The 27,711-nt window shown below is 45.5% G+C and overlaps 1 long non-coding RNA gene across 3 annotated transcripts; it reads left to right on the forward strand.

Moving 5' to 3' along the window:
* The first annotated feature begins 467 nt into the window (after nt 1–467).
* Nucleotides 468–7,455, forward strand: LOC119365674. Of its 3 annotated transcripts, XR_005175685.1 has the most exons (5): nt 468–1,174; nt 2,832–2,926; nt 3,592–5,283; nt 5,430–5,839; nt 7,025–7,455. It is a non-coding gene; the product is annotated as an uncharacterized LOC119365674 (long non-coding RNA). The 3 variants fall into 3 exon arrangements; XR_005175684.1 differs by lacking the exon at nt 7,025–7,455 and having other exon boundaries at nt 5,430–6,493; XR_005175686.1 differs by lacking the exon at nt 7,025–7,455 and having other exon boundaries at nt 4,552–5,283; nt 5,430–6,493.
* Nucleotides 7,456–27,711: the final 20,256 nt, after the last annotated feature.

A 27,711-nucleotide genomic window follows, 5' to 3' on the forward strand; every position in this document is an offset into this window, starting at 1 on the left:
TGATGGTACCCCTAACCCCCTTTTGCTGGCTAACACAATGATCGATGGGGAGGTACAAACCTTGGAGAATCAAAAATTTTCTAATTAGTTTTCAATGTCTGCAGTTATAGAATTACATTATAAGACACAAACTAATCTAACATTGAAAATAAACTAATCCCTCCGATTCAAATTAATTGACTCTAGCAGTAGCTTCTATCCCCTTGTTAGAGTCTGGACCGAAATGGAGCTCTCCCGTGCGTTTGGATTCTGGACCGTCGGATCGAAATCTCCTCGCAATACAGACCGTCGGATCTCAGGCCAGATCGCCGTGGGCTGTCTGATATTTACCCGATCGTCCTGGGCCATCGGATAAAATTCCAATGGCAACGGAATGTAAATACCATGCCCCCACCAGGGCATTCCGGTCATTTCGCGTCGTGGGGGTATAAAAGGGGGCACTCCTGTGGTGGAGAGCCGCCTCCTCCTCTCTCCCTCCCTCCCGCAGCCGCTTCCCTCCCTCCCTCCCGCGCGCCTCCTCTCCTCCCACCCACATCGCCGCCGCCGCCACCCACCTCCTCGAACCGCGATGAGCAGCAGCGGAGGGAGGACGAGGAGCACGACGGCGGCCCTCCTCCCCCTCGTGCCACGACCGCTCCATCTCCTTGAGCTCCCCCTTCCCCTTCCTCACCCCATCACCTTTGCCGGTGGATCCCGGCGAGGAGGAGCAGCCAATTTCTGCCGGTGCCTCCCCCCAATCCGCAGCACGACCGCCAGAGCCCACGTCTCTGGTGAGGTGAGCCACGGCGGCCACGCGCCTGCGCCGGCGCCCGCGGCTGACACGTCCCCGGGCATCTCCTCCGCGTCTCTGGATCCGGCCGCCGTCGCCGCCTCAGGTGCTGCTCGCCTCATCCCCCTCGCGCCGGCCCTGGCCCTGGCCCCGGCACTGGCGCCGTCGAAGTCCGCGTCGAGCGCCCGCATCGCCCGCCCGTGCACCCGAACCCGACACGACTCAGGGCGCGCCCCAACTCCCGGCGCTGGCCGCCTCTGTCGCCTGCGTCGCCATCTTCCTCATCACCAAGTTCGTTAACGACTGCCCCAACCATAGCGCCGGCAACTGCTCCGTGGGGTTCCTCGACGGATTCGCCTTCCAGCCGCTCAAGGAGAACCAGCTCCTCGGCCCATCCTCCACCACGTACGCAAGCTGCTAGCCTCCTCCTTCCCTTTTTTCTCCCTCCTTTGTTTGCTTCCTCGCATGTGCATTTCCTTGCTTAGAGGAGGACAGTCACAGTGAGTCCAGTTCAAGATTGACAAGACATAATTCCCCCGTTCCCTTTCTTACTGACCAGTAAAATTGCAAACAGTAGCCCCAACTCGATCTACTCAAAGATATACTGTACTATTATTTTTTGCTCTTGGCATGTTTATTTTTCTCTCCTCACGCCTTGGTAATTCCCTATTTGGAACGTAAAGACAGTGGGGGACCATCACTAAGAGATAACATCTCTCCCTTTTAACATCTGAAGCATGACATTTTATCCATTTAGACCTTGCGTGTTCACTCTTGAGATATTGAGATTGATCCTCAATTAGGTTGGGGCACAGGTTCATTCTCAGGTTGCTTTCTTCTGCAATAGGGAGACCATCAGACCCCTGCATTCTATTTTGCAATTGCAATTGTAAGAATTAGTGATGCTTCCGTTTGAGACATAGTGATTCTTTTTTTCTGGGTTTGTGGATGAAGGAATTTTGTCAGCTAGCAATCTAAAATTTGAGGGAAACTTGTATAAGGCACACTAACATTCAGAGTTTCAGACCATCTAAAATTTGGTCTCGATCCTTAGGTGTGAGCTCTGTAGGCTGATCTTTCAATGGGTCTAATCAAGTTTAGGATTCTATTTTTTCTCTCATCAATTAAAATTAAAGCCTCCTTACTGAGTTCGTAATTAAGTTTGGAATCAGCATTGTGTTTTCTTTTGAAGTGATGAATTTGGCATATCCTTCTATCATATTGTGTTTTCTGATTTTCATTAGTATTCTTTAAGTATATAACTGAACTGAAGGACTTTGTTTACCATGCACCTACTAAGTGTGCTATGCAAAATATGTCCAAGTTACTGTGCACATGCAGTAATTATGATCCTGATAATTTCTTTTTATCTAGGGGTGCCTCCACCCACATTTATATGATTTTACGGACAGTAGAGAATAGGGTTGTATTACTATGCAGAGATCATTGAGCAGAATCGAGCTGCTGCTCAGAACTAAGTGTCGCCTCTGTTTGGTTTAGCCGAGGATGATCTGGACAATTCAGTAGAAGCCGAGAACCTGGGATTTTGATGAAGATACAGGCGATGTAACCTGGGATTTCTGTAGTGTTATTCAAGAAGCCAAGAACCTTGACCACCTATCTATGATGGCAATTGATGTGGTCTAGAACTTAGACATCTATCCATATGATGTAGAGTCAGACTGCTCTAAGTATGATGAATTCCCTACCTACTGCCCATCTATTTCTACCAAAGATGACTATGGTGCGAGCCGCTTCGATGACGAAGGCTGCTCTACGACGAAAATGCTTGATGAATCAGTCACAAGAAGAAAATGAGGCGCTTTTGGTTTATCACCAGGCTCTCTGAGTTGGTGCAAATATGCATCTGTTCTGCCCCTATCCCGTTGTAGGATTTACTAATGGATGTTAGACCAACATTCTCCCCTCAATTGTTTTTACGACTGATCCTTTTGGTGTCATCTGATGATTTCTTACTCTCCCCTTGGAACAGATAAATGTAATCAATTGCAAAGCTAGAAAGTATTCATTAAGCACTGAAAACTTATACCTTTTGTTTCAGAGAATAATTGAGTATGAAGCAACCAAGGTGATGCTGGCCCTAAGCATCAATCCATGTGTTCCGACTCTATGAGTTTACATACGGCTACAAGCAAGGTAATATAAATAAAACTTTAGGTGCTTTATGCGTCAATTTCATTCATACCATGAAACTGGACTTTGTCGGATGTGTCATTAGTGTAGCACTGCCAGAGAAAACTGTAATTTGTTTTTTATTTCTTTAGTTGTTTTGCACAGTTTAGACGGATAAAAAGGCCGCCAATGGCAATCGGATTGTCTGAGGTCGTGGCCTGATGTGCTTGCCAGCGGCGCTGGATGTGCCCACTTCCTTTCTCGCGCAACGCCTTCCACCACCGCCTTCAACCTGACCTAGCTCTCCATTGCTTAACATCCCCACCACCGCTAGAATTATGTTGCCCCACCAGCCTGAAAATTTGATAAATATAAGCCTACAATGCTCGTTTATTTGTATTTACAGGCTTCGTTGTGCAGATAATTTACTCTTTGTTCCATAGGATCACATTTGGTAGTGGCGTGACCTGAACCTTGATGCTTTCTTCTTGCTGCTGCTGCTGTATTCTGTAATTGAACTGTTAGATAAGGTAGTTAACTGTCTAGCCGTAGGTCTTAGTAGTGCAGATTCATTTTCTTTTCTAGGGTGTGCAGAACAAAATCAGGAGATGGTAGTAACTGGCAGCTACTTCTGAGTACAAATTTTGCTTTTCTGGATTATCATATTCCTTTTGTTTCTCATAATGAAGCCGCCGGGCAGTGCTCCAATATTGTATTACTGGGCAGTGCTGGGCAGTGCACGCCGTTGCCACCAGTTGCGCCTTGCGCGGCCAAGGGGCGCCAGCCGCAGATGCTCGATGCGTCGCTCCCTGTCACTCGTTCTGTGACCGCTGTAGGTGTTCCCCGGTCATTCTTCCTCCTCCATTGGCAGGAGGGGCTCGTCTGCAGTTCTGCTACAGTCAATCTCTCTCTCTCTCTCTCTCTCTCTCTCTCTCTACCCATCATCGTGGAATTGCAGGTCGTTCATTAACACTATTTGATATCTGAGAACTAGAAATGCTGAAATCTGAAAACTGGAATCTCCAGTTAACTGATTTTTTGAACGTTTAATCTTGTCTAACTATTTGTGAGGTTTATTCGGGTTTCCAGTAGATAAAACCTAACCCTATGTATTTATAAATGGAGCAGAACTGTATTTATAGAACTTCAGAGAATTTATTACTGGAGCCACCATACAAAACTCTCTAGAGCAAAACTCTATTTCAACTATAAATGGCAAGAACAAAACTTTTATATATTTTCTGTGTGTGTAGATGCTTAAGCTTAAGCTTCTGTTATTTGCTTCAGTTAGAGATTAAAGAAGTCTGAAATTGAGTCGATGGTGTATATACTTGATATATATAAATGGTCAAAATACGGAAGTGCTTTTATGAAAGTCAAATATGCAGTTGTCTTCCTGTTTGAATCTTCATTGTTGATTCCAAGTTTGCTGCTTCCCAAAAAGTGGAGATTTGTAGTACGGACAGAACTTCAACCTATTCAACATAGATCTTAAACTGACCAGACAATAGTATAATATTTTTTATTTACGGCCTTAGAATTGTATTGCCACAAAAAACAGATTTGGAATCTCAAAGAAAGCAGGTTCTTATGCTACATAATTGTTTCCTCTATTATAGTTAACCTCTCTATTTTGTCGTCTCTAACAGCCAAGATGAGTGCTCTATGCTTACGACTCATGCTAACTGAACTGGTGATGTTTCTTTCTTCACCTCGATTGATGCCACATGTTCCCCCTGGCGAGTCTTGACACCATGTTTATACAATTAAGATCGCCCTCTGGTTGCTTGAACACATTTGATTTATTGCAAATTTTGGTACACTATTTTGATAGGAGTGTTCTTTGCTTACCGTCCACACTTACTAGGTTTTCTTCAGAACGTTTGTTAGAGCATAGTTCATGTATCTGGTACCTTAGCATTGTTAGCTTTTAAACTTGTTTTATGTCCATCACCCAGACATCATCTTATGTTCTTCTCAATTTGTGTGCGCAAAGGTTGCAATTCCATGTTCTAGGCTTAGCTCAACCAGATAACATGTAGGGAGTTCAATTTTATTTGTTAATATAATGGTGGAATCATATATCTCTAAGGTGCAATCATTAGTCAAGTGTCAGTAACTTGCTGGTAGTTCTATTATGTCATGAACTAAAATGTTAAGGAGATTTCTTCCGTTTTATGAATTAACGATGTGGCCAACTGTTGTGAAGTCTCAAAAATGAGAAATGGTTGTCCATCAGTTGGGCTTGATTTTCTGCTTGGTTTTGTGAAATACATTTTGATTAGGGTTAAGGTTGGCCCTTGGTCTCAGGTTGCCACGTCGTCCTCGTCTTCGGCTTGCAAGGGACTGGATCTGGTGTGATTGATTCTTCCTCTCGCAAGGTGGGTACATCCTCTGTTTCAATTTCTTCCACGAGTTTTGGTTTGCCTTACCGGATTGCTTCGCGTCTATACACGATTATACCCAAAGCTCACTTTCCTTTCTTAACTCATCTGGGGTGGCTCTTGGATCCATCTGTCCTGTTTAGGTTATGATGGCCGACAAACAGCTCCAAGTTCACGGGTCGCCAGGCTCGCCGAGTGACGCTGGCTCCAACGGTGGTCTGTGAGCACTTGCCCAGGTCAATTGATATTTGTGGTGGCCCTTCTCTGTTTTTACTTGGAAAAATTTAGTCCGTATGTGCCTCAGTGATTTTTAAAATCAAAGGAAATGCTCCGTGCAGAAAAATACATATCTAATCTAGGGGGTATATGTAATAGCGGTAGATAAATAATAATGTTTAGATTCAGGCAGTATACTACAATCTGCCTTCTGGAGAGGGGCCTATGCTTGCTAAGTTCTTTGTACGGTGCCTTCAGGGAGGCTGTGTGGTGCCGACCGGATGTACGGCGAGGTCTTCATAATGGCATCAAGTCACCCTTGCCATATGGATCATATGTAAGCTCTTCCTGCTAACCTACAGGAGTACATTTTGATGCTTCAAGTCTGAACCTATGTAACTTGTGAACTAATGCCTCCCTGAGTGTGTGTGTGTGTGCACGCGCGCTATGTTAAATCAAACTTCTTCAGACTACTGTGAAGTAATGCCACTTGTCATATTGACCAAATTTCATTGCTTGATGGCCATTTAGAGAGGCCATTTAGAGTTGTCAAAAATCTGGGACTGTGAAGTCTATTTACACTGTCAAAAATCTCGGACTGTTTTCAGAGTTGCTACAACAATGGAATTTTCAGTTTGACAAAACAGTTTAAACTGAAAATCTGGGACTTCACATTTGCTACAACAGAGTTGTCAAAAATTCAGTTTACACTGTTAGTTTGACAAAAACTGTCCAAACTGAAAATTCAGTTATAATGGTGTAGGCATTGTTAATCTTTGGGGATAATTGTAGATGTTGTGAAGTGATTTAGATGTCTGCTTTGCTGTGCATACTGGCATCAAATAATTCCAACTTAATTCAGAGAAAATTGGTAACTCATGTATGTTGGCATCAAATTATTGCCAGTAATACATTTATTGGCAATCAGTACATGATCAATGACTGAATTAAGTTGTAATCCTTTTGCTGAATTGGCCCCTGTATTACTGTAGTAAGCTACTTTGGAACGTTGTAATCCTTTTGCTGTATGGCAGATTTCTATTGGCTTGATCAAACTTTGGCTGCAATACGGTAGTAGGTAGAGAAGTAGGTTTTTGCCCTGAAGTTATATTATCTATTTACAAGTCTCTCATGAAGGAGTACCACTCTATATGAACTTTTTGTGTTTGTGGTTTTTTATACTTGAAATGCTTCGGTGGTTGTACTGCCGGGGTGCGGCAAGCCGCATTTCCTATCTAGTTAATATGAATCGGAGGGAGTTCCTGCTTGGTCGCTCATCCATGCGGCCGGAATGCGCTGTGGATCGGTGTGACGACGCTTGTGCGCCTGTCCCCTTCCCTTCTCAACGGTAGATGATCTACTAGTGACCGGGGGCAGCGAGTAGGTTTTCCCGATCGCAAGACTAGGGTCGAGCAGATTGGAAACCAAGCTATTAGAGGAGACACAACTACCGTGTACGCTTTATTTTCTCCTGATATTTGGGCATTTGACCCGCTGCTGCAATCACATTTCCATTTTCCAGGAGACTCCCATCCTTGATCGGGAAAGGAAAAATCTACCGAAGAAACACAAACCAATTCACTCACCTCGACTGGTTGGCCTTCTCGATCGACTGCGTGCGATAAGAAAAGTCAGCACGGATTCAAGGACAATAATTCCATCCGCTCCATTCCAATCCATCGACGTCGACATGCCGCCATACCTGCAGCATGCATCATTGCATCTCTCGCCCGCCCGTGACCTGAGAAGGACGGGCCAGCATGTTGCACCTCTACCTACTAGTACTATCCTCCTCTCCTCCGCGGACGAGGCATGGGCACGGCCACCCCGCCACCCCGTGCAACTCACCTATAAGAGGCAGAGTACACGATGCTAAGCCCAAGCTCACTCAAACACAGCCACACAACACTATCTCCTCAGTAGTAGTACTACTATTACCAGAGCCGCCTCCCAGTTAGCAATGGCAAAGTGTCTCGCCGTCGCGCTCCTGCTGCTGGTGGTGCTCGCGTCCTGCGAAGGGAGGGAGCTGAATGAGAAGGTTGCAGCGACGCGTGGCGCAGGTGCGGGTGGTGGCGTCGGCGAGTCTAAGGCGTTGGACTTGCCTTTGCTCGGGGGAACCGGTACGGGAACCAGCACCATTACCGGCCCGCTGGTGGTGCTTCCTGGGATCCCTGCTATTGGCCCATGATCATCTCTGGCTCATGTGCTGGCTTACAAGGAGCTAAAGCTCGCCTTGTCGCTTTAGATTCTGTAGGTAGCACCGCCGGGAAGGAAAAAGCGGACGTTTTGCTCATTTCCATGTTCGGTACTGAGCGCCTGTATCAACTGTCATCTGTACTATCTATTTCCAGTTCATGTTCTCGTATTTTTCGTTCCTTGATGTGCTACATGTACCATCAATAAATAATAATTACTATGTTAGTGTGATCGTCTTCTTGGATGCAAATCTCAACTGGTTGCATCATCGATGTTCTGTTTCTGTCACTCTAATCACAAAGTCCCAAGTTCAGAGTCGTTCATGTTGTGGGGTAGCAAATTTCGTTGCAGTAACTCCAATGCTTTGAAAGCGTTAAGGTGATTGGATTAATAGGGATATGCATGGAGCATGGGTATCTCTTATCAAGTCTCTCCCGGATTTGGAGTTTTCTTTGTGTGTGTGTGGGTCGTGGATTTTTTTTTTTGCGGGGTAAATTTTTTCATTCAATCAACTAGGAGCAGTACAGTCCTTTGCTACGAGTCCAGCTATCTCGTCAGGCCCCTGCCCCAGCCATACAGCAGTCCTGGGGCCAGCGTGACCCATCTGCCCAAGAACATGGCTCACATTATTTTGGTTTCTACTCACATGCAATAACACATGCTCTCTACCTCCCTCCACCTAGGGACCAATCAGTGTACTGGCATCATGAAAAATTTAGCCACTCTTGCACTATGGATTATTTGTGGGTGAAACCAAAGAGGTCACAAAAAATAGCACTTATCGAGTTCATTTTAACATGTCAAATTGGAAGGTGATTGTAGAGAAATTCATAAGCTATCCATATGACGATACATGTAAACCCCAAAAAAGTTTGAATAGCTTATTCGGGTTTGGAATCCTCAACTTTATAGCAATAAATTATATTAAGTAATTTTGGGTTGGTTTGATTTTGTATTGAGAGAGATACATCATCGATGTAGATAAAAATAATGATAATAACAACATCAATGATAACATGCATACTACTAACTAACGATAATACTACATCTACGTAAGCTTACTAAACTCCTACATAAATTTCCTTAACTAACTCTCCACCCCCCTGAATTTCAAGGGGGTGGACCTCTTCCTCCCCTATTCTCCAATACTAATCCCGCATCTGGCGGATTATGTTAAAACGTAACAAAATTTTCGTAGGTGTAGCATTACTCACTAACTAATAATATATATTTTTGAAACAGAGGCAAAAATTTGCTTTTACATTAATTAAGAAGAATATAGTTGCCTGCTTAATTACAGGAAAATTAGGCAAAAACCAATAACATTGACGGTCAAACCCGTACACAGACTCAACAAGCCAACAAGGACACTGCAGATGGCATGCCACGAAAGCCACCCCCCGCGAACCATCTTGCAGGCTACTCCCAAAAGAAAAAGAAGCAGAGAGGAAGGCACATACTAATGTCTAACAAACAATGAAGGCACCAACCCAGCCTTGTTGCCAGTGTCATGAACACCTTGGTTCCCATCTTCTGCTAGCTAGCGTCGAACCATGAATGACGGCGTCAAAGGAGCAAGGTCCATGCAAGGAGGCTAGGCTCAACCCATGCTCACCATCGAACGCCTTTAACTGCTCCAAAAGATTGGTCACGCGTGCCAACCACAGGGGGAAAGAGTCCTCCAGCTTGCACAGCTGGTGGAGTGCTAACTCCACCAAGTTTTGAAGCCCATCACCAAATGAGTCAAGCATAGCATCACCAGACTTTACCACACCATCATGATCAACACAACCTTCACTTGAAGCTTCAAAAATCATTGCAAACTCAGGAGCTTGGACACGCATTGTGGGAGAAACAACCGAAGCCCAAGAGCACCCCTCTGAGGAAGGGCGAGGCAGAGCTAGGAGGGGGGGGGGGGTCATGTGCACAATAACGAACATCTCCGACGGAGGAGCGACGCAGAGAACAATCCTTCTCAAGGTGCCCTGAGCAAAGACTAGTGAGGCATCTAAACGGGTCGCAACAGGAGCCAAGAAATGGAAGCATCGACCATGAGTTCTTCTCTTGAATGTGTCAGCTTGCACATACCTCGCATCATGGAATATCGAGGGCATGGAGGACTTGCCGAAGGCACATGACAACAAGGATAAGCCCTTCATCCCACGTATATCCATGGACGCTCCCTTGGTTCTGCGACCACAGCCTTCGCCAGACCGCAAGGATAGCAGCAAGAGGACGATGCACCATCAACACCAGAAGAGGAGCCATCAACAATAGTTGTTGTTGGGGAACGCAGTACTTCAAAAAATTTCCTACGATCACGCAAGATCTATCTAGGAGATGCATAGCAACGAGCAGGGAGAGTGTGTCCACGTACCCTCGTAGGCCGAAAGCGGAAGCGTTAAGTAACACGGTTGATGTAGTCGAACATCTTCGTGATCCAACCGATCAAGTACCGAACGCACGGGACCTCCGCGATCTGCACACGTTCAGCTCGGTGACGTCCCTCGAACTCTAGATCCAGCTGAGGCCGAGGGAGAGTTTCGTCAGCGCGACGGCGTGATGACGGTGATGATCAAGTTACTGACGCAGGGCTTCGCCTAAGTACTACAACGATATGACCAAGGTGGAAATCTGTGGAGGGGGGCACCGCACACGGCTAAACAATCAACTTGTGTTCCTACGGGGTGCCCCTGATACGTCTCCGTCCTATCTACTTTTCCAAACACTTTTGCCCTTGTTTTGGACTCTAACTTGTATGATTTGAATGGAACTAACCCGGACTGATACTGTTTTCAGCAGAATTGCCATGATGTTGTTTTATGTGCAGAAAACAGAAGTTCTCAGAATGACCTGAAACTCCACGGAATATCTTAGAATAAATAATAAAAAAATCCTCGCCAAAGATGAAGACCAGGGGGCCCACACCCTGTCCATGAGGGTGGGGGGCACGCCCCTCCCCCTGGGCGCGCCCCCCTACCTCGTGGGCCCCCTGGATGCCCTCCGACGCCAACTCCAACTCCATATATTGGCTTTCGGGGAGAAAAAATCAAAGAGAAGAAATCATCGCGTTTTACGATACGGAGCCGCCGCCAAGCCCTAATCTCTCCCGGGAGGGCTGATCTGGAGTCCGTTCGGGGCTCCGGAGAGGGGGATTCGTCGCCGTCGTCATCATCAACCATCCTCCATCACCAATTTCATGATGCTCACTGCCGTGCGTGAGTAATTCCATCGTAGGCTTGCTGGACGGTGATGGATTGGATGAGATTTATCATGTAATCGAGTTAGTTTTGTTAGGGTTTGATCCCTAGTATCCATTATGTTCTGAGATTGATGTTGCTATGACTTTGCTATGCTTAATGCTTGTCACTAGGGCCCGAGTGCCATGATTTCAGATCTGAACCTATTATGTTTTCATGAATATATGTGTGTTCTTGATCCTATCTTGCAAGTCTATAGTCACCTATTATGTGTTATGATCCGACAACCCCGAAGTGACAATAATCGGGATACTTCTCGGTGATGACCATAGTTTGAGGAGTTCATGTATTCACTATGTGCTAATGCTTTGTTCCGGTTCTCTATTAAAAGGAGGCCTTAATATCCCTTAGTTTCCAATAGGACCCCGCTGCCACGGGAGGGTAGGACAAAATATGTCATGCAAGTTCTTTTTCATAAGCACGTATGACTATATTCGGAATACATGCCTACATTACATTGATGAATTGGAGCTAGTTCTGTGTCATCCTATGTTATGACTGTTACATGATGAAGCACATCCGACATAATTATCCATCATTGATCCGGTGCCTATGAGTTTTCCATATATTGGTTCTCGCTTATTTACTTTTCCGTTGTTACTGTTACAATCACTACAAAATACCAAAAACATTACTTTTGCTGTCTTTACTTTTGTTACCGTTACCACCACTATCATATTACTTTGCTACTAAACACCTTGCTGCAGATACTAAGTTTCTAGGTGTGGTTGAATTGATAACTCAGCTGCTAATACTTGAGAATATTCTTTGGCTCCCCTTGTGTCGAATCAACAAATTTGGGTTGAATACTCTACCCTCGAAAACTGTTGCGATCCCCTATACTTGTGGGTTATCAAGACCTTTTTCTGGCACCGTTGCCGGGGAGCATAGCTCTATTCTTTGAGTCACTTGGGATTTATATCTGCTGGACACTATGAAGAAGTTGAAAGACGCTAAGACAACTATTTATCCCTCAACTACGAGGGGAGGTAAGGAAATGCCATCTAGCTCTGCACTTGATTCACCTTCTGTTATAAACAAGCTAGCGACACCTAAACCTGCTTCTGCTATTCGTTCCAATAGGTCGCATGTTATTGATGATGCCACTTGTGCTATGCATGATACTTATGATGAAACTATTTCTATGCTTGATACTACTGTGCCTCTTGGTGAATTTCTAGATGAACAAATTTCTAAGTCTAGAGAAAGAGAAATTATTGAAACTGAACAGGATGATGTTAGTGATGATGAAAATAGGCCTGCTATTCATGAGGGTTACCTTTTTAATGCTGAATCTACTGAAGCTATTCTTGCTTGCCAGGATAGTCTTGAACGTAATAGGTTGCTAGTTAAATGGAGTAAAGAATCTTTTAGAGGTAGGATGAGACCCGACCCTGCTTTTGCTACTTCACCTATCTGTGTTCCTAATCAGGATTATTATGATTTTTCTATTGATTCAGATATAATTACTTTGGTTGAATCTAATCCTTTCTATGGCTATGAATCTAAAACTGTTATGGCACATCTTCGTAAGTTAGATGATATAGCTGCCCTGTTTACTAATAATGACAGATCGCGCTACCTTTATTTACTCAAAATATTTTCGTTCTCATTAAAGGGTGATGCTAAGATATGGTTTAATTCTCTTGATCCTGGTTGTGTGCAAAGTCCCCAGGATATGGTTTATTACTTCTCTGCTAAATATTTCTCTGCTCATAAGAAACAAGCTGCTTTGAGGGATATATATAATTTTGTGAAAATTGAAGAGGACAGTCTCCCACAACCTTGGGGGAGGCTTCTCAAGTTACTTAATGCTTTGCCTGATCATCCTCTTAAGAAACCTGAAATACTTGATATCTTTTATAATGGACTAACTGATGCTTCCAGAGATTACCTGGATAGTTGTGCTGGTTCTCTTTTCAGGGAAAGAACACCGGATGAAGCTGAAATTCTATTGAATAATATGTTGACAAATGAAAATAATTGGGCACCTCCTGAGCCAACTCCTGAGCCAATTATTGAGCCTATTCCTAAACCAACTCCGAAGAAGAGAGGTGTTCTACTTCTCAGTCCCGAAGATATGCAAGAGGCAAAGAAATCCATGAAAGAAAAAGGTATTAAAGCTGAAGATGTTAAGAATTTACCTCCTATTGAAGAAATACATGGTCTTAATTTACCGCCTGTTGAAGAAGTATATGATCTCAATTACTTATTTAATGAAGAACCTCCCAACATCCCAACACAGGTAGTAAAGGTAAATTCTCTCTACAGATATGATAAAACTGAAGTCCCTCCTACTAAAATTGCTAGTCAGTGCTTGGATGAGTTTGATGACTTTATGTTTAAGCAAGATGACTTTAATGCTTATTTTGGTAGACAATTAAAACAGAATACCTTTATGATTAAACGCTTGAGTGATTATATGGCTAATATTAGAGGTGAACTTAAATTTGTTAGCAAACATGCTTCTATGGTTACCACTCAAGTAGAACAAGTACTTAAAGCTCAGAAAGAAGTGCTTAATGAAATGAATAGTAAGAAAAATGATTATGCCGTTAGAGTGGCTACTAGAACTGGTAGAATGACTCAGGAACCATTGTATCTTGAAGGCCACCCTAAGAGAATCGAGCAAGATTCTCAGAGAAATAATGTTGATATGCCTAGTTCTTCTAAAAGGAAGAAAAAGAAAAATGATAGTACTGTGCAAACTTCTAGTGAACCGATTGCTGAACCACCTGATAATCCAAATGATATTTCTATTTCTGATGCTGAAACACAATCAGGTGATGAACATGAACCTAGTGATAATGTTAATGATAATGTTCATGTTGATTCTCAACCTAGTAATGATAATGATGTAGAAGTTGAACTTGCTGTTGATCTTGATAACCCACAATCAAGGAATCAACGCTATGATAAAAGAGATTTTGTTGCTAGGAAACATGGTAAAGAAAGGGAACCATGGGTTCAAAAACCCATGCCTTTTCCCCCGAAACCATCCAAGAAAAAGGATGATGAGGATTTTGAGCGCTTTGCTGAAATGATTAGACCCATCTTTTTGCGTATGCGATTAACTGATGTGCTCAAAACAAATCCTTATTCTAAGTATATGAAGGATATTAAAAGAAAGATACCTGAAGCTGAAATATCCACCATGCTTGCTAATTATACTTTTAAGGGTGGAATACCAAAGAAACTTGGAGATCCAGGAGTACCTACTACACCATGCTCCATTAAAAGAAATTATGTTAAAACTGCTTTATGTGATCTTGGAGCTGGTGTTAGTGTTATGCCTCTCTCTTTATATCGTAGACTTGACTTGAATAAGTTGACACCTACTGAAATATCTTTGCAAATGGCTGATAAATCAACTGCTATACCTGTCGGTATTTGTGAGGATGTGCCTGTTGTGGTTGCAAACGTTACTATTTTAACGGACTTTGTTATTCTTGATATTCCTGAGGATGATAGTATGTCTATTATTCTTGGAAGACCTTTTCTTAATACTGCAGGGGCTGTTATTGATTGCAACAAAGGCAATGTCACTTTTCATGTTAATGGTAATGAGCACACGGTACACTTTCCGAGGAAACAACCTCAAGTTTATAGTATCAACTCTATTGGAAAAATTCCATCGATTATATTTGGAGGCTTTGAATTTCCTCTCCCTACTATCAAGAAGAAATATGATATACTTATTATTGGGGATGTCCATATCCCCGTTGAGGTAACATAGTGTTATTCGAAATTTCTCCGGTTTCATGTTAATCGGAATGAGTTTGTTAACAAGACTTGATCAACCTTGTTAGTGGATTCCTTTTGATGAGCATGAGATGGATGAAACTAGAAGCACAACCTTCTGTACCCTCTTTATATTTTCTGTTACTTAGTAGAAATAAAGTAAAATAGTATTTTTCTGTCTGTCTCCCGACTTATCCGTGCAATATAAAAATATCCCGAAAATAAAAGTCCTCAGAATGCCATGCCAACTTAATATGATTTTTTCGGGAATATTTGAGGAATTTTAGTGCAAAAAATTACTGCGGGGGGAGCTGCCACCTGGTCACGAGGGTGGAGGGCGCGCCCTACCCCCTTGGGCGCGCCCCCCTGCCTCGTGGGCCCACGGTGGCCCTCCTCCACTTATTCCAGCACCCATCTTCTTCCTTTGTCTCACACAAACACGAAAAACCAACTCAAGCACGAGTTTCAGCCCCCGTTGCTGTGATTTTCGATCTCCTTGCTCAAAGCACTTCTCGCAAAACTGCTTGGGGAGATTGTTCCTTGGTATGTGACTCCTCCATTGGTCCAATTAGTTTTTGTTCTAGTGCTTTATTCATTGCAAACTTGTGCTGCATAGGTGACAATGTTCTTGAGCTTGCATGTCAAATTTATATGGTTCCATGTAGTTCTAATGCTCTATATAGACTCTAGGCACTTGTGGGAGTTGTTACTATCAATTTTACTGAAGTTGGTTCACTTTTATTTGAAGTTACTAAAAATTTCAGATTGTTTCAGAAAATAATGAAGAGATTTTTGAGGGGCTCGTCGAGCCGAAGCTCGAAGGAAAAACAAAAGGAAGAAGAGCAGAAGCCCAAATTTAATTTGCCTCGCACCGCGGAGGTCCGGCCGTGTGAATGGCCTTCCGATGACTTCTTGAAGTTTGCCGGGATTTATGAGGATTTCTATCTATTAATTGAGAACGCCAGCCTCACCGACTTCCTCCGTGACCAATGTCATCAGTATCTCTTACTCACAAATACTTTTGTGCAAAACTTCTACTTTTTCCCTAAGAAATCACCTCCAACAGTAGAGTTTCATTTATATGACGTTGTTAAAGAGATGCCATTAGCTGAATTTTGTGAGGTCCTTTGAGGGCACCTTAGATGAACCACACCGTAATGAAGTGGAAGCTTTTATTAACACTATCACTGTGGGAGAAACCAGGAAGGTTTCTGATGCAAGAATTACTAGCATACATTTTCCTGTTTTACGCTACTTTGCCTTATTTGCTAGTCGTTTCTTGATTGGTCACGGGAACTGTGGAAACCTTAGCATTCCTGATATTATCATTTTGTTCCATGGTTTATACCGCAATAACTCTGTTAGTATGGGTGGAATTGTTGCTAGACGGTTAAATCTGAACCGTACTAAGGGCCCCGTCTTTGGAGGCATTTATGCTTCGCGCCTAGCTGAATATTTTGAGATACCTATTAGGCATGAGGAGAAAGAAGAAACAGCGCTGCCCCGTGCTTATTTAGATTATAAGAGTATGCTAGCGCATGATTTTCTTGTTAAGAGTCGCTAAGGGGAGCTTAAATATAAATTGTACTTTGATAAACATCACCCTGAGACTATTACTTTGCCTGCTCCCTCTTTGTTTAACTTGTCTACATGTTCTTACATTGTTCCGTGGGCGGCTGTTCAAGCCTATTGGAATCCTGCTCCTACCTTCTTTGATTTTCAGGCGAGAGGAAAATATATTATTACCAGAGAGGAGGCAGATGAATATGAGAGGAGAGCGGAGGCAGCTCAACGTCAGGCTGCAATTCAGGAGGCGATAGCAGCTGCATCGCAGTACGACCCCAGCTACACCTACGGGTATCCGCCAGGCCATCCCTGGCAATAGACCAACTTAGGCCAAAAGCCTAATCTTGGGGGAGTACGTATTTCCCACCGACATTACATTCATGTTCACACACACTCATTGCTAGATGTTGGTGTTCATACTCTTTCACTGTAATATCCATGCTAGTTTATTTTTTTCCTGCTTTCTTCTTGTGTGTTTAATAAACCTTAAAGAAAAACAAAAAAATTAGTACTACTTTATTTCTTTGCTGTAGTAGTTAAAAAGGAAAACCCAAAAATATTTCCCGTTCTTCTTTTGCTTGTTGGGAGCTTTCTCGTGTAAATAGTTTCCTTTTATTTTATTTTCTTTGGGGGTCGAGAAGACCATATTGAAAATGCTTAGTGGCTCTTATATGCTTTATTGCTTATCTAACTTAGAGCCCATATTGCCTTGTCTTCTCCTGTTTATTGAATGCTCGCCGATTCCAGCTTAGTCCAATGCATGTGCACTCTTATTATTATCCACATCGTTCGGTCGTGCAAGTGAAAGGCAATAATGATGATATATGATGGACTTATTGAGGGGACAAAAGCTGGTATGAACTCGACCTCTCTTGTTTTTGTAAATATGATGATTCATCGTTCTTGATTCATCTATTATGAAGTAAACATATTTGCAATGACATTTAGAGATTATAGTTGCTTGTGCCATGCTTGATTAGCTATAAGTTATAATGGTTTACCTTGCGTGCCAACATGCTATTAGAATGATTATGATGTGGTATGATGGGATGGTATCCTCCTTTAAATGAATTGAGTGACTAGACTTGGCACATGTTCACGCATGTAGTTGAATCAAATCAACATAGCCTTCATGATATTTATGTTCATGGTGGATTATATCCTACTCATGCTTGTATTCGGTGTAAATTAATTTTGATGCATGTTTACGACTGTTGTCGCTCTCCCAGTTGGTCGCTTCCCAGTCTTTTGCTAGCCTTCACCTGTACTAAGCGGGAATACTGTTTGTGCATCCAAACTCCTTAAACCCCAAAGTTGTTCCATATGAGTCCACTATACCTTCCTATATGCGGTATTTACCTGCCGTTCCAAGTAAATTTGTATGTGCCAAACTCCAAACCTCCAAATAAAATTCTGTTTTGTATACTCGAGCAGCTCATGTTTCAACTAGGGCTGCCCTTATCTTCCATGTCAGGCGGTTATTCTCAAGAGGAGTGGACTCCGCTCCTCATTCACGAGAAAATGGTTGGTCACTAGGATGCCCAGTCCCATGCTTTATGCAAAGTAAATCAAAATAATTGAAAACAAAACTCCCCTTGGGACCCGTTGAATGTTGGAGGCACTCATTGTTTCGAGCAAGCCATGGATTGATGCTTGTGGAGGAAGGGGAGTATAAACTTTACCATTCTGTTTGGGAACCGCCTATAATTTGTTTAGCATGGAAGATATCGTCATCTCATAGTTGTTGCGTTGACAGCAAAAGTATGCCGCTCAAAATGTTATTCAATCTCTATTTTAAAACCGAGCTCTGGCACCTCTACAAATCTCTGCTTCCCTCTGCGAAGGGCCTATGTATTTACTTTTGTGTTGAGTCATCACCCTTCTTATTAAAAAGCACCCGCCAGAGAGCACATCGTCGTTTGCATTCATTATTATTGGTTTATTTCGGGTATGACTTGATTGGATCTCTTTTACCATGAATTACAATGTTTAGTCAGTCCTTGATCTTTAAAGGTGCTCTGCATTTATGTTTTGCGGTCTCAGAAAGGGCTAGTGAGATACCATTTTGTTATATCATGTTATGATTATTTTGAGAAAGTGTTGTCATCCGAGTTTCATTATTATGGCTTGCTAGCTGATTATGCTATTGATATGAGTAATTGTGAGACCTACGTGTCATTGTGAGTATGGTTAGTTCATAATAATTGCTGAGACTTGAATGCTGGCTTTTCATGTTTACAACAACAAGAGCAAACAGAGTTTGTAAAAGTTTTTCTTTTTTCTCTTTCAGTTTATCAACTGAATTGCTTGAGGACAAGCAAGGGTTTAAGCTTGGGGGAGTTGATACGTCTCCATCGTATCTACTTTTCCAAACACTTTTTCCCTTGTTTTGGACTCTAACTTGTATGATTTGAATGGAACTAACCTGGACTGACGCTTTTTTCAGCAAAATTGCCATGATGTTGTTTTATGTGCAGAAAACAAAAGTTCTCGAATGACCTGAAACTCCACGGAATATCTTAGAATAAATAATAAAAAATCCTCACCAAAGATGAAGACCAGGGGGCCCACACCCTGTCCACGAGGGTGGGGGGCGCGCCCCTCCCCCCTGGGCGTGCCCCCTACCTCGTGGGCCCCCTGGATGCCCTCCGACGCCAACTCCAACTCCATATATTGGCTTTCGGGGAGAAAAAAATCAGAGAGAAGAAATCATCGCGTTTGACAATACGGAGCCGCCGCCAAGCCCTAATCTCTCTCGGGAGGGCTGATCTGGAGTCCGTTCGGGGCTCCGGAGAGGGGGATTCGTCGCCGTCGTCATCATCAACCATCCTCCATCACCAATTTCGTGATGCTCACCGCCGTGCGTGAGTAATTCCATCGTAGGCTTGCTGGACGGTGATGGGTTGGATGAGATTTATCATGTAATCGAGTTAGTTTTCTTAGGGTTTGATCCCTAGTATCTATTATGTTCTGAGATTGATGTTGCTATGACTTTGCTATGCTTAATGCTTGTCACTAGGGCCCGAGTGCCATGATTTCAGATCTAAACCTATTATGTTTTCATGAATATATGCGTGTTCTTGATCCTATCTTGCAAGTCTATAGTCACCTATTATGTGTTATGATCCGACAACCCCGAAGTGACAATAATCGGGATACTTCTCGGTGATGACCATAGTTTGAGGAGTTCATGTATTCACTATGTGCTAATGCTTTGTTCCAGTTCTCTATTAAAAGGAGGCCTTAATATCCCTTAGTTTCCAATAGGACCCCGCTGCCACGGGAGGGTAGGACAAAAGATGTCATGCAAGTTCTTTTCCATAAGCACGTATGACTATATTCGGAATACATGCCTACATTACATTGATGAATTGGAGTTAGTTCTGTGTCACCCTATGTTATGACTGTTACATGATGAACCACATCCGGCATAATTATCCATCAATGATCCGGTGCCTACGAGTTTTCCATATATTGGTTCTCGCTTATTTACTTTTCCGTTGTTACTGTTACAATCACTACAAAATACCAAAAACATTACTTTTGTTGTCTTTACTTTTGTTACCGTTACCACCACTATCATATTACTTTGCTACTAAACACCTTGCTGCAGATACTAAGTTTCTAGTTGTGGTTGAATTGACAACTCAGCTGCTAATACTTGAGAATATTCTTTGGCTCCCCTTGTGTCGAATCAACAAATTTGGGTTGAATACTCTACCCTCGAAAACTGTTGCGATCCCCTATACTTGTGGGTTATCACCCCCTCCCCCGTATATAAAAGTGGGGAGCAGGGGGTCGGCCGGTGAGGGAGTCCTGGATTAGGGGGTCCTCGGATGGCCGGACTATATACTTTGGCCGGACTTTTGGACTATGAAGATAGAAGATTGAAGACTTCGTCCCATGTCCGGGTGGGACTCTCCTTTGCGTGGAAGGCAAGCTTGGCAATTTGGATATGTAGATCTCCTTCTCTATAACCGACTCTGTGTAACCCTAGCCCCCTCTGGTGTCTATATAAACCAGAGGGTTTAGTCCGTAGGACAACATACAATCATAATCATAGGCTAGCTTCTAGGGTTTAGCCTCTACGATTTCGTGGTAGATCAACTGTTGTAATACTCATATCATCAAGATCAATCAAGCAGGAAGTAGGGTATTACCTCCATCGAGAGGGCTCGAACCTGGGTAAACATCGTGTCCCCCGCCTCCTGTTGCCATTAGCCTTAGACACATAGTTTGGGACCTCCTACCCAAGATCCGCCGGTTTTGACACTGACATTGGTGCTTTCATTGAGAGTTCCACTATGTAGTCATGATAAGGCTTGATGGCTCCTTCAATCATCTTCAACGATGTGATCCAGGGTGAGGTATTCCTCCCCGGACAGATCTTTGTATTCGGCGGCTTCATACTGCGGGCCAACTCGCTTGGCCATCTGGAGCAGATCGATAGCTACGCCCCTGGCCATCAGGTCAGGTTTGGAAGATTAAACTACACAGCCGACGTCCGTGAAGACTTGATCTTCGACGGATTCGAGCCCATGTCAGGTGCGCCGAACAATCACGACAATCATGACTTAGATCTGCCATCAGACAGTGTTCGGGAGATCACACCTGCGGCTGCCCCGGCCTTCATTCCGGAGCAGATCGTGCCATCCGAGGACAGGTGGATGGACCCCGCCAAGGGGGCCGCACCCTTAGCGGTGTTAGAGCCGAACACTGACCTCACCTCCTATGAGGCCAGTGTCATTTGACCCTCGGACTCGTCTCCGGCTACAGGCTCTGAACCGTGCGCATCCGTGTCTATCGAATCTGATTGGGCGCCGATCATGGAGTTTACCTCTGTGGATATCTTTCAGCACTCGCCCTTGGGCGACATGCTAAATTCATTGAGGTCTCTCTCCTTGTCAGGAGACCCTTGGCCAAACTATGTCCGGCTGGAGTGGGAAGCGGACGATGAAGAAATTCGTTCCCCACCCACCACCCACTTAATAGCCACTGTCGATGACTTAACCGACGTGCTTGACTTCAACTCCGAAGACATCGACGGTATGGACGACGATGCAGGAGAAGAACAGGAACCACCGCCCACAGGGCGCTGGACATCCACCTCATCATATGATATATATATGGTGGACACACCCAAAGAAGACGATGGCGATGAGGCAACGAAGGATAATCCCCCTGAGAAGCAATCTAATAGCCGGCATCATAGGCGCTGCTCTAAGCCCCGCCAAAGCAAAATAGTAATACCGGCACAAGAGATGATAGCAATCTGGATGGTGCCGAAGACGAAGACAATCCCGCCTAGCCAAGCTTCAAGCAGGCCGAGCGGGGGGATGGGCAAGCTAGACCTAAGAAACAGGCAACGGATGGAGAATCAGAGGATGATAATTGAATGCCTCTCTCCGAAGACGAAGTGAGCCTTGGCAACGAAGAATTCATCGTGCCTGAGGACCTCGTCGAGCAGGAGCGCTTCAAGCGCCGGCTTATAGCCACTACAAAAAGCCTGAAGAAAAAGCAGCAACAGCTTCAAGCTGATCAAGATCTACTAACTGATAGATGGACTGAAGTCCTGGCAGCTGAGGAATATGGACTCGAGCGCCCCACCAAAAGTTACCCAAAGCGCAGGTTGCTACCTCAACTCGAGGAGGAGGCATTAAAGCCTACACTACCAACGCATGATGCGGCTGACCGGCCACCTCGTGGCCGAGACAAAGCGGCGTACCAGCCCGAAGTCCAGCCCGCACCCTGTCGCCAACCTAACAAAAACAGTAAGGCCCGGGGCTACACGCAGGACCTGCGAGACGTATTGGGAAACAAAGCAGGACAGTCAAGATCGATCTGTGGATCACGGGGGCGTGCCCCAATGCGTGACGATGACCGTCACGTCGGGTATACTAAAAACAAATCCGGCCGGGCCGAATACATCAAACCAGACTCATTTGAACTGCATCGTGACGTAGCCCCGCATAGAGTCGCCGCACACCCCCTATGCTTCACTGATGAAGTAATGGATCATGAATTCCCAGAAGGGTTTAAACCCGTGAACATTGAATCATATGATGGTACAACAGACCCCGCATTATGGATTAAAGATTTCCTTCTCCACATTCACATGGCCCGCGATGATGATCTACATGCCATCAAGTACCTCCCACTTAAGCTCAAGGGACCGGCTCGGCATTGGCTGAACAGCTTGCCGGCAAACTCCATTGGCAGTTGGGAGAACCTGGAAGACACATTCCTTGACAACTTCCAGGGCACTTATGTGCGACCACCGGATGCTGATGACTTAAGTCACATAACCGAACAGCCCGGAGAGTCAGCCAGGAAATTCTAGACCCGGTTCCTAACTAAAAAGAACCAAATCGTCGACTGTCCGGATGCTGAAGCCCTAGTGGCCTTTAAGAATAACACCCGCGATGAGTGGCTCGCCCGACACCTCGGCCAAGAAAAGCCAAAGTCCATGGCAGCCCTCACGACACTCATGACCCGCTTTTGTGCGGGCGAGGACAGCTGGCTAGCTCGTAGCAACAGCACATCAAGAAATCCTGGCACTTCAGATGCCAGGGATAGCAATGGCAAGCCACGACGCAACAGACACAAGCATCGCAACAATGGCGATAATACCGAAGACACGGCAGTCAATGCCGGATTCGGCGGCTCTAAATCCGGTCAGCGGAAAAAGCCATTTAAAAGAAACAATCCGGGCCCATCCAGTCTGGACCACATACTCGATCGCTCGTGTCAAATTCACGGCACCCCCGATAAACCAGCAAACCACACCAACAGAGAATGCTGGGTGTTCAAACAGGCGGGCAAGTTGAATGCTGAAAACAAGGAAAAGGGGATGCATAGCGATGATGACGAGGAGCCCCGGCTGCCAAACACAGGAGGACAGAAGAGATTTCCTCCCCAGGTGAAAATGGTGAATATAATATACGCAACCCATATTCCCAAACGGGAACAGAAGCGTGCACTAAGGGACGTCTATGCGATGGAGCCAGTCGCCCCAAAGTTCAACCCATGGTCTTCTTGTTCGATCACTTTCGATCGCAGGGACCATCCTACCAGTATCCGTCATGGCAGTTCGGCCGCATTGGTCCTCGACCCCATCATTGACAGATTCCATCTCACACGAGTCCTCATGGACGGTGGCAGCAGCCTGAACCTGCTCTATTAGGATACAGTGTGCAAAATGGGCATCGACCCCTCAAGGATCAAGCCCACAAATACCACCTTTAAAGGAGTCATACCAGGTGTAGAGGCCTGTTACACAAGCTCAATCACACTGGAAGTAGTCTTCGGATCTCCAGACAACTTCCGAAGCAAGGAGTTAATCTTCGATATAGTCCCCTTCCCAGTGGCTATCATGCACTGCTCGGACGAACCGCATTTGCCAGATTCAATGTGGTACCGCATTACGCATACCTCAAGCTCAAAATGCCAGGACCTCGAGGGGTTATAACAGTTAATGGAAACACAGAGCGCTCTCTCCGTACGGAGGAGCACACTGCGGCCCTCACAGCAGAAGTACAAAGCAGCCTTCTTAGGCAGACCGCCAACTCAGCGATAAAGCTCTCGGACACCGTCAAGCGAGTCTGGAGTACCCTGCAACAGGATCATCCGGCATGTCCAGAGCTTGCCTAGCAATTCAGCCTCCGCCCTAGTCCCAGTCAAGCGGTGAAATTTGTGCCACGCGTACATAATTACACACTCAAAATACCATGGGCATTGGCGGAGGCACGACTACGACACGGTCCACAATGCGGCTCAACCGCCCCAGGATCTGTGTATTTTTACACGGTTTCTTTCCAGGTCCCTATTTTCGGAGGCTCCTCCGATAGTCCGACTACCGGACACATCACGGGAAGGAAACACCAAGGAGGCAAGAAGCTTTGACGTATAAGGGAATCCTCAGGTGGTCTCTGATAACGATCGTTATACCTGTTTTACATACCCACATGCAGCTTACCCTTGGCCAGGACATGTCAAATAGTCCTATTTCGCTTACTGCACTACTTGTATACATACGCTTTGACGTATTATTCAAATAACAACGGAAAATAATGTACAACGTCAGCTTACTATTAAATTTCATCCTTTTCCTTTACTGCTTATTTATTACAAATTGCACCCGTACATTTTGGTACGTCCGGCTTGCCAGGGGCTTCAGTGTACCCCATAACACGGCAAGAAAAGTCCGAACACTTTCGACAGTGCGGCACCCCGAACTTATAGAATTATATGCATCAGCTTCGAATCATGTCTTGGGTCAATAGATGGGTTTGCCTGGCTCCCATGTTTTGGTACCTTACGTTCCGCTATATCGGCTAAGGTAGCACAAGGAGAACTACTGCGATTGTGTCCCGGTTCTTCCGGACGAGCACCTCAGTAGAGAAAGCCGAAAACTGACTGTCATGATGAGGCGAGAGCTGGTCCCTGTACGAGAGGTCTCAAATCCTTAAAGATTTTTCCGCTTCGGGTGAGGAATCGGACTTGTCCGATTTAGGCGTGTATAGCGTCCCAAGTTCGGCCTTCTGAATACTAGGGGCTTCGCCAAAATTTAAAATTGTAGACTTCTATGGCTACATGAGAGTGATAAAGCTGTATGTATGATTGCCTTGTTCGCTGCGCTAAACACCTCCTCAAAGGACCAAAAATTTGGATAAAGAGTGTTTAGATTTATCCCGAACACCCCAGTACTAGTTACATGGGGGCAGAAGCCGATGACTGGCCAACTCTCAGACTTTATAAACGGCCGCACAGAAGGTAATATTTTAAATCAACAAGCGTTATATAGCGCACATGAACTCATTTTCATATTACAGGATGACATGAGTACATTCATTCAAATATTACATCCTTAGCACATTCATCCGCCACAAGGCGGGCACCCTTCAGGACATTGTCATAATATTGTTCGGGGCGGCGATGCTCCTTGCCCTTCGGCGGCCCCTCCGTCACCAGCTTCTCAGCGTCCATCTTCGCCCAATGCACTTTCGCACGGGCCAAGGCCCTGCGCGCACCTTCAATGCAGACGGACCGCTTAATGACTTCAAGCCGCGGACAGGCATTCACCATCCGCTTTACAAGGCTGAAGTAGCTGCTGGGCAGGGGCTCGCCAGGCCACAGCCGGACTATGAAGTCCTTCATGGCCTGTTCGGCCGCCTTGTGCAGTTCGACCAGTTGCTTCAGCTGGTCACTCAAGGGCATCGGATGTTCGGTCCTGGTATATTGAGACCAGAACAACTTCTCCATCGAGCTCCCTTCTTCAGCATGGTAGAACTCTGCGGCATCCGATATGCTGCGTGGCAGATCGGAACACTCCTGGAGAGCTCCAAATTCGGGTAAGTAAAAGGAAAGTCTCCTTCACATGCTTGCTTTGCGTAATGAATGCCTTACCCGCCGCTATCTTCTGGGCCGCCTGAATCTCATGGAGGGCCTTTTGGGCTTCGGCCTTGGCGTCTTGTGCGCTCTGGAGGGCCTTCGCCAGCTCGGACTCTTGCGTCTTGGAGTCACGCTCCAAGGACTCAAATTTTTTGACAAAGTCCTGGAGCTCTTGCTGGACCTCATCAACCCGAGCCTCCTGTTTCTCGTGCTCGGTGCGCTCCTTGGCCGCTTTGTCTTCGGCCTCAAACATCGCCTTCTTAAGGGCCGCCACTTCGGTCGTGGCCCCTATTAAAATTCATGATGCTTCTATTAGCATCAAAAATCTTTCCTTTATATGACACAAGGGCGGGGTATCGCTTACCTTTGTTCTCCTCGAGCTGCCTCTTCACGAGGCCGAGCTCTTCCTCGGCCCGCCCCATGTCCCGCTTCAGTCCGTATACCTCTGTAGTGTGGGCAACAGCGACCAGCAGCAATGCCTGCTTATTCACATAGACATAATATGAATAGACTCCTGGGGATGTTATTTGATCCTCTGTTCGGCCTTTCTTTCCAAAGACCAAACAGAGCATCAGGGGCTACTGTCTGTACTGTGATATTTTCTCATAATTTAATTACTTACCTCAAAGCCTGTTAGGAGGCTGGCGCAGGCTTTGGTCAATCTGCTATTGGCGGACTGAACCTTCGCAATCACCGCACTCATAAGAGTACGGTGTTCTTCATCAATGGAAGCGCCCTGAAGGGCTTCCAGTAAGTTGTCCGATGCCTCTGGATGGACAGAGGTCATCGGCACAGGCGGCTCGCCCCCCTTAGCGAGGGGCTGCCTGCCTGAAACCGGAACCACTGGAGGTTCCGGTGCAGTATCCGGTTGGGGGCCAAACTTGTTGCGGCGCCCCTCATCAGAATCCATGGGGGTCTTCCCCCCCATGTGCCCGGTGTCGGGGGTTTCGCCTTGGGGCACCTCCAGAACTGTCTCCTCCCGGCCCACTATCCTCTGAGACAACACCTCGGTGTCGTCCGCGGGCCAGGGGGTGGTGGCCGTCAAGAGTGAATCGTTGTTCATCGCCGACGCGCTCAAAGACCCATCCGAGGAGGATAAGTCGATGCGGGCTTTGGACGGACTGCACGATCATATTTAACATGATAAGAAGCAATAAAGCAAAACATGCCAGAAGTATTATGGTATCCGGATACTTACGACTTCGCCAGGGGCTTGTCCCTGGGCAGCCACTCCTCGTCGTTGTAGGCGGCTGTTGTGGAGTGGTCCGGAGGGAGGGTCCTTCCCTTCTTGGACCCTTTGGCCTCCCCAGACGGGGCGACCTTCCTTTTCTTCTCCCCCTCGGTTTGGGGGGGGGGGAGGGTTTTCCTCTTCCTCCTCCTCGTTTTCGTTGGAGGAGTGCGCCTCGGTGTCTTCGGACGATGAGTCTGACACCACCTTGCGCCAGAGACCTTTCCTGGTCCCCGTGGCCTTCTTCTTAGGCTTCTTCTCCGGCACCTCATAAGGCGCCGAAAACAGCATCTCCGTCAAGAGAGCACTTGCTGGATCTTCGGGTAGTGGAGCTGGACAGTCGATCTGCTCCGCTATTGCTACCCAGTCCTGTTAAATTAGTGTGGAGGCTTAGATTCCTCCCACAAACATACTGGGGAAAGGCACATCTTGTGAAATACAGATAGCTTACCGGATTGGCGCGACACTTTACGCTGAGTCCGCGATCCTCGGTAATGGAAGAGGCACCTCGGCAGCCTTGAACAGCACCTTCCAGACGTCTTTGTGCGTCGTGTCGAAGAGCTCTCATAGTGTCTGATGTTCAGCCGGGTCGAACTCCCACATATTGAATGCCCGTCTTTGACACGGGAGGATCCGGCGGAAGAGCATGACTTGGACCATGTTGACAAGCTTGATTTTCTTGCTTATCATATTTTTGACACCGTTCTGGAGTCTGGTCAGCTCCGCTGGCTCACCCCAGGCTAAGACTTTCCTTTTCCAGGAGGTAAGTTGCATGGGGATGCCAGATCGAAATTCGGGGGCAACTGCCCAGTTAGAGTCGTGCGGCTC

This window comes from Triticum dicoccoides, chromosome 2B (genome assembly GCF_002162155.2).
Source record: "Triticum dicoccoides isolate Atlit2015 ecotype Zavitan chromosome 2B, WEW_v2.0, whole genome shotgun sequence".
NCBI lineage: Eukaryota > Viridiplantae > Streptophyta > Magnoliopsida > Poales > Poaceae > Triticum > Triticum dicoccoides.